The sequence below is a fragment of the Heterocephalus glaber genome, unplaced genomic scaffold (genome assembly GCF_053883595.1).
Source record: "Heterocephalus glaber isolate CG9 unplaced genomic scaffold, H.glaber_assembly_v1.0 deba00000594, whole genome shotgun sequence".
Lineage (NCBI taxonomy): Eukaryota > Metazoa > Chordata > Mammalia > Rodentia > Bathyergidae > Heterocephalus > Heterocephalus glaber.
In genome coordinates this window covers 25964933-25973162 of record NW_028258151.1, presented here as the reverse complement: position 1 = coordinate 25973162, position 8230 = coordinate 25964933, and the positions used below count along the sequence as shown (strand labels likewise).

At 36.5% G+C, this 8230-nt stretch overlaps 1 pseudogene; it reads left to right on the top strand.

The window, feature by feature from the left end:
* Positions 1-3237: 3237 nt before the first annotated feature.
* LOC106009963 (coiled-coil domain-containing protein 152 pseudogene) lies at positions 3238-6486 on the top strand (annotated as a pseudogene).
* The last annotated feature ends 1744 nt before the right edge of the window (positions 6487-8230 follow it).

Here is an 8230-nt window from a genome sequence, read left to right as displayed (position 1 = left end):
CATTTTATTAAAAAAAAAACCCCACATTTTCTTTATCCAGTCTCCAGTTGATGGACATTTGGGCTGTTACCAAGTTTTAGTGATTACAAACTGTGCTGTGATGAACATGGGTGCACATATATCACTGTGGTATGATTCCTTTAATATTTTGGGGAAGATACCCAGCAGGGGAATAGCTGGGTCAAATGGAACTTCTAGTCCTAGTGTTTTGAGGTATCTCCATACTGATTTCCACAGTGGTTGCACCAGTCTACACTCCCACCAGCAGTGGAGCAGGGTTCCTCTCCCAACAGCCCTGGCAGCATTTGTTATTGGTTGATTTCTTGATAACAGCCATTCTTTCTGGAATGAGGTGGAATCTCAGCGTTGTTTTCATTTGAATCTCTCGAATGACTAGTGATGCTGAACATTTTTTTCATATGTATATTTTCTGTTTCTAATTCTTTGCCTGAGAAATGTCTGTTCATTTCAGATGCCCATTTTTGGATTGGATCTTTAAATTTGGGAGGTCTGATTTTTTTAAGTTCTTTATAGATTCAAGATAGTGGATCTTTATCTGAGGGAACACTGGTGAAAATTTTTCCCACACTGTGGATTGTCTCTTCACACTGTTGGTGGTTTCTCTTGCAGTGCAGAAGCTTTTTAATAAGAAGAGATCCCACTTGTTGATTGTTTGTGCTAGTTCACGGGCAACTGAGGTTTTGTTCATAAAATCTTTTCCTACACCAATGTCTTCAAGAGTTCTATCAAAGTTCTGTTCCAACTGGTTCACCATTTCTATTTTAATGTTTAGATCTTTAATCCATTTTGATTTTAGTTTAGTGCATGGTGAGAGATACAGGTCTAGTTTTAGTCTTCAGCAAGTTGAAACCCGATTTTTTTCAGCGTCATTTATTAAAGAGACTATCTTTCCGCCAGTGAGAATGTTTCACTACTTTGTCAAAGATGAGGTGGCTTAGTGTGTCTGGAATTGTTTCTGCATCTTCTAATCTATTCCACTTGTCCTCAAGTCTGTTTCTTTGCCAGTATCATGCTCTTTTTATCCCAGTAGCTTTGTAGTATAGTTTCAAGTTGGAGGTTGTAATACCCCCTGCCATGTCCCTGTTACCTAGAATTGCTTTTGCTATTCTGGGTCTCTTCTTGTTCCAAATGAATTTTTGGATTGTTTTCTCTAGTTCTGTGAAATATACTGTTGGGATGTCAATTGGGATTGCATTGAATCTATACAGCAGTTTTGGAAGTATGGCCATTTTCACTATGTTGATCCTTCCTACCCAGGAGGAAGGGTTGTCTTTCCATTTTCTGAAATCATCTTCAATCTCTCTTTTCAGAGCACTGTAGTTTTCAGAGAAGAGGTCTTTGATTTCTTTTGTTAGGGTGATTCCTAGATATTTCAGTTTTTTTGATGCTATTGTGAAAGGAATTTTTGCCCTATCTCTCTCTGAGTGAGTCTTTTTTGTGTACAGAAAAGCTATTGATTTTTGTGTGTAGACCTTGTATCCAGCTACTTGACTGAATTTGGTTATTCAGTCTAGAAGACTTTTGATGGAGTTCTTGGGGGTTTTCTGTATAGAGTATCATGTCATCTGCAAATAACGACAATTTAAATTCATTTCCTATTTTTATTACTTTTATTTCTTTCTCTTATCTAATTGCTGTAGCTAATGCTTCCAAAACTGTATTGAATAGGAGTGGTGATAGTGGACATCCTTGTCTTGTTCCTGAATTTAGTGTGAAGGATTTCCGATTTTGAACATTTAGTATGATATTGGATGTTGGTTTTTCATAGACGGCTTTTCTCAGATTGAGGTAGAGACCGTCTATTCCAATATTTGGTAGGGTTTTTATCATAAATGTATGTTGGATTTTGTCAAATGCTTTTTCTGCATCTATTGAGAAGATCATATGGTTTTTGTCCTTGTTTCTATTGATATAATATGTTACATTTATTGATTTGCATATGTTGAGTCATCCCTGCATCCCTGGGATGAATCCCACTTGGTCAGGGTGTATGATATTCTTGATGATCTTCTGCATTCTATTTGCTAGTATCTTATTAAGGATTTTTGCATCCATGTTCATGAGTGAGACTGGCCTATACTTCTCTTTTTCTGTTGGGTCTTTCTCTGCTTTGGGGATCAATGTGATGCTTGCTTCCAGGAATGAATTTGGGTGTATTTCTTCCCTTTTAATTTCATTGAAGAATTTAAACAGTAGTGGCAGTAGTTCCTCTCTAAATGTTTATTAGAATTCAGCAGTGAAGCCGTCAGGACCCAGGCTTTTCTTATTTGGTAAGTTTTTAATTACATTTTCAATTTCATTCGTTGATATTGGATTGTTTAGAATTTTTAGGTCTTCTTCATTCAACTTTGGTAATTCATACATATCTAGGAATCTGTTCATTTATTCTGTGTTTTACATCTTTTTGGGATATAGGTTCTGGAAGTAGGTATTGATGATCCTCTGGATTTCTTCTGAGTCCTTTGTAATTTCATTCTTTGCATTCCTAATTGCATGGACTTGGGCCTTTTCTTTCCTTTTTCTGATAAGGTTGGATAAGGATTTGTCAATTTTTTATTCTTCGAAAGAATAAACTCTTGGCTTCCTTGATTTTTTGTATTGTTCTCTTAGTCTCCATTGCATTGATTTCTGCCATGATCTTTATAATTTCCTCTTTTCTATGGGCTTTGGGTTTGTCCTGCTCTTCTTTTTCTAGAAGCTTGAGGTTCAGCATCAGGTTGTTTAATTGTGCTCTCTCTGTTTTCCTAATATGAGTATTCACTTCTATGAATTTTCCTCAAAAGGTTGCTTTCATTGTGTCCCATAGATTCTGATATGTTGTATTGTCATTGTCATTTAATTGAAGGAACTGTCTGATTTCTTCTTTAATTTCCTCTGTGACCCATTGGTTATTCAGAAGTTTGTTATTCAATTTCTATGTGTTTAGGTAATTTTTGTGTTTTCTTTTGCTATTGATCTCCAATTTCATCACACTATGGTCTGATAAAATGCAGGGGATAACTTCAATTCCTTTGCACTTACCTAAATATGTTCTATGAGTGAGTATGTGGTCTGTTTTGGAGAACTACCTGTGTGCAGCTGAAAAGAATGTGTATTCTGATTTTGTGGGGTGGAACACTCTGTAAACATCTGTTAAGTTCATTTGTTAAAAAGTTTGATTGAGATCTAGTATTTTGTTGCTTGTTTTTTGTCCAGTTGATCTATCTATTTGTGACAATGGGGTATTGAGTTCTGCCACTCCTAATGTATTAGTGCTTATATGATTTTTTCATGACTGTTAGTATTTGTTTTGTATAGTTGGGAGCACTAGTTTTTGGTGCATAGATATTTATGACTGTCATCTCTTCCTCTTGGATTGTTCCTTGTACAAGGATGCAGTGCCCTTCTTTGTCTCTCTTAATCAGTGTGGGTTTAAAATCCACTTGGTCTGCAAAGAGGATAGGTATTCCTGTTTTATTTGGGTTCCTGTCACATGGACTATTGTTTTCCACCCTTTAACTTTCAGTCTATGAGTTTCTTTTTGAATTAAGTGTGTTATTTGTATGCAGTATATTGTTTCATTTTGCTTCTTGAACAATTCTGCCAGTCTATTTCTTTTTGATTGGTGAGTTGAGACCATTAACATTGATGGTTATAACTGATATGTATTGAGTTATCATTGTCATGACTTTTTCTTTTTGTTGGGTTCTCCCCCTTTGTTTTTAATTTCATGTCATTCCCAGTGGATTCATTCTGCTGGGCTTCCTGGAGTTGTGATCTTCATTGTCTTTTCCTAGGGCATTGTCTAAAATTTTTTGGAGTGCTAGTTTGGTATACATGAAGTTCCTAAGGAGCTCTTTGTCATGAAAGTATCTTATTTCTCCATCAATTTTGAAAAATAGTTTTGCAGGGTATATCAATCTGGGGTGGAGGTTGCTTTCCTTTAGTGCTGGAAATACTTCACTCCAAGCTTTTCTTGCCTTGAGGGTTTGCGATGAGAAGCCTACTGTGATTCTGATGGGCTTCCCTTTGTATGTGATATCTTTCTTTTCTCTAACTGCTTGTAGAACTTTTTTCTTCTGTTGGGTTTCTGGAATCTTAACAATTATATGCCTATGTGTACATTTTTTTTTAATCAATGCTAGTTGGAGTCCTATATGGCTCACTTATCTGTATGTCAAGTTCTTTTCCCCTGCTTGGGAAGTTTTCTGACATCACTTCTGTGAACAGTATTTTTTATGTCATGTGCACTCTTTCCTGTTTCTTCATTGACTTCAGTCACTCTTATGTTATTCTTCTTTGTATCGTCTAGCAGCTGCTGGATTGATTTCTCATGGTCCCCTACAATTTTGAAGCAATTTTTCTTTTCCTGGTCACTAATTGCAATCTTATCTTCTATATCTGAAATTCTGTCCTCACATTGGCTCATTGTGCTGCATAGACTTTCAATAGAGTTTTTAATCTCCTGGAAATCTGTTTGCATCTGTTTTTATGGATTCCATTTGTTTTCTATGTTGGGATTACATCATGTTCCTCAGCTCCTCTATTTTTTTATCTGTGTCCTCTCTAGATTTATTAATCATGTCTTGCACTATGGGCACAATGTCTGTTGTTATGTGAGAAAGTTTTTCTGATTTCATCTTTTCCAGACCCTCTTTCATTGCTAGTTCAAGGAGTCCAGGTAGTTGAGTATCAGAGTGTTCCATCTTGTTTCTTTTTGGGGTTGCTATAGGTGATCTGGAAGTCTGTTTCTGAGACTGGTTTATGTGTTTTCTCATTTCGATGGGGCGGGGGGGGGGTTGCTGCTGGTGCCTGTGTAGCTCACCTCCTCTGTGCTAGGAGTGGTGATAGGTTGGCCTGGAAGCCTCTTACTCTGCACTGGGAGCTGTGGCACACTGACCACTATGTTTATTCTTAAGACCAAAGTATTGAAATATTTCACTCAAAGACTAAAAACAAGATAAACATGATGTATAACTTAAATCTATTGGTGAATGTTTAAATTTTTTAAAAGACATATTATAATAAAAGACATATTTCTATAAATTCCCTTTAGAGCAAACTCTTTCACTTCAAACACACTGATCTCATCATTCTTGCCATTTCTTAAAGCAGTTCTGGAGTCCTCTTTTGTGTGTGCATTTAGTTGCGCAACTGGGGCTGCCTCCATGTCCTCAATCAATTCAAAATGTTTCCCTTTCCTAGTCATTTTGATATTGGGTCAATACCCAGAATTCACACAGTGCCAGATCTGGTGAATAAGGTGAATGAGGACATATTGTAATGTTTATATTTTCCAGAAGTTGCTGTAAACATTTTAAATCAGAGTTTGTTTACTTTATTTTTAATTTCTGGGGTCCCCATGTTTCTGGAAGGTGAAGCGGGTGGGAGTGACCCCCTGCAACCCTCAGTCCCCCTGTGATGTGGCCTCCATAGCCTGCAGAGAAGCAGGGACCACGCACATCACCTCACCTCACAGAAGAACACCACGCATTCGGAGATAGCGCAGCTCAGCAGGTTTTGGTTTTTTGCACTGAAAGCCCAGACTTACCGTCTTGGGCTTGTGTTGCCCCAAGATACTGTCAAACAGTTTCACAGAAGGATATTTGAAGTGATCATCTATCAGCCTTTGTATCCCTACTTTGACAGCTCCCTTTAAGATGTAGCTTAGTCATTTTGAGGAACCAGGAACAACAGCAAAATTTTACTGTATTTATCAAGTTCAAACAAGGATCAAAGTAGTGAAGAATGTACAGAAAAGATTGGCAGTGTGAATATTGACAAACTTATAAAGGATTTTTCACAGATAGAAAAGAAAATGATAGAAACCAGTGGAAGAATAACATACTGGAAATTTGGTTGGAAAAAAGTACCTGTTTATTAAAAGTAATGCAAACAAAGGAAACCTCAATTAAAAAAGAATATGCTGCTCTTTATGATATGATAAAAGGGCTGCAAGAGACCATTGAATATCAACACAATTTGAGAGATGAGAATGAACAACTAAAAAGAAATGCTGATATGACAAGGGAAAACCTGAAATCTCACAAACAGGAATATATGAATAATATTGCCAAACTTGTACATGAAATGAAAATCAAAGAGGAAGAACATAAGATAGAAATAAGCAAACTTTATCAAGATATGAAGAAAAAAGTTGAATTAAATGAGGAAAAGCACAAAGATCTAATAAAGAAAAAGGAGATGGAAATCTCAGATTTAAATGCAAAGTTAATAACTCAAGAAGAAGAAAAGCAAAATGAAATAATCAAACTACAGCTGGAGTTTGATGCCAAACTAGCAAGAGTTCAGACTAAATCAAACCCATATCCAGATGCTACTACTTCCCCACAGAGTATCTACAGAAGGAAGCTTCAACATTTTCAAGAAGAAAAAAACAAAGAGATTGGAATTCTTCATAATACCAGTCACAATTTAGAGCAGCACCTTCCTATTGGCAAAGATTCTTACCTTAAACACAGATGATTTTGCGTATAACAGTAAATTCATTAATTACTATTTACTTTTTAAAAAAGCAATTGAAAAATTTGCTTCCATTTTCAACATAAGCAAACTGCCTAAATAGCATAAATAATAAATGAGACAGCTTTAAAAAAAGAAAAAGATGTAGCTCAGTCAGATGATATGATACTCTCCATAGAAGACACAAAAAACTCCACCAAAAGACTTCTAGACTTCTTGACAGATTCAGTAGAGTAGCTGGATACAAGGTCAACACACAAAAATCAATAGCCTTCTTGTACACAAATAACAGACTCACTGAGAGAGAAATTAGGGAAAAAATTCCTTTCACAATAGCATCCAAAAAAAATAAAATATCTAGGAATCAATCCAATGAAGGAAGCGAAAGATCTCTATATGGAAAAATACAACACTCTGCAAAAAGAGATTGAAGAGGATATAAGAAAATGGAAAGACATCCCTTGTTCCTGGGTAGGAAGAACCAATATAGTGAAAATGGTCATACTTCCAAAACTACTATACAGATTCAATGCAATCCTAATTGAAATCCTAACAGTGTATTTCACAGAACTAGAGAAAACAATCCAAAAATTCATCTGGAACCAGAAGAGATCTGGAATAGCAAAAGCAATTCTAGGCAACAGAGACATGGCAGAGGTATCACAATCCCCAACTTGAAACTATACTACAAATCACTGTGATAAAAACAGCATGATACTGGCAAAGAAACAGAGAATCAGTGGAATAGATTAGAAGATGCAGAAACAACTCCAGACATACTCAGCTACCTCATCTTTGACAAAGGAGCCAACCATCCTCCCTGGAGGAAAGGCAGCCTCTTTAATAAATGAGGTTGGAAAAACTGGATTTCAACTTGCCAAAGATTAAAACTAGACCCCTATCTTTCACCACCCACTAAACTAAAATCCAAGTGGATTAAAGATCTAAATATTAAAATAGAAACTCTAAACTTGCTGGAAGATAAGTTAGGTAGAACTCTTGAAGACATTGGCATAAAAAAAAGCCTTTATGAACAAATTCTCAGTAGAATGGGAAGTAGCACAAAGAATCAACAACTAGGATCTCGTCTTATTAAAAAGCTTCTGCACTGCAAGAGAAACTACCAATAGAGCTAAGAGACAACTTACACTGTGGAAAAAAATTTTATCAGATGTTCCTCAGACAAAGGTCTACTATCTAAAATATATAAAGAACTAAAAAAAATCAGACCCCTTCAAATATAAAGACCCAGTTCAAAAATGGGCATCTGAAATGAACAAACATTTCTCAGACAAAGGAGTAAAAGCAGCAAATAAACATATGAAAAAATGTTCAACATTAACGGTCATTCCAGAGATGCAGATGAAAACAATGCTGAGATTCCATCTCACTCCAGAAAGAATGGCTATCTAGAAATCAACCAATAACAGATGAGATCCGGTGCATTCAGGGTGGTATGGCTGTAGACACCGGCAAAATCAACCAACAACAAATGCTGGTGGGGCTGTGGGGAGAAAGGAACCCTTCTTCATTGTTGGTGGGAGTGCAGACTGGTGCAACCACTGTGGAAATCAATATGGAGGAGGTACCTCAAACAACTAGGATTGGAAATCCCATTTGACCCAGCTATTCCCCTGCTGGGTATCTTCCCAAAGGAAATAAAAGAATCATACCACAGTGATATATGCTCACCCATGTTTATAGCGGCATAGCCTATAATAGCTAAAACTTGGAAAGAGCCCAAATG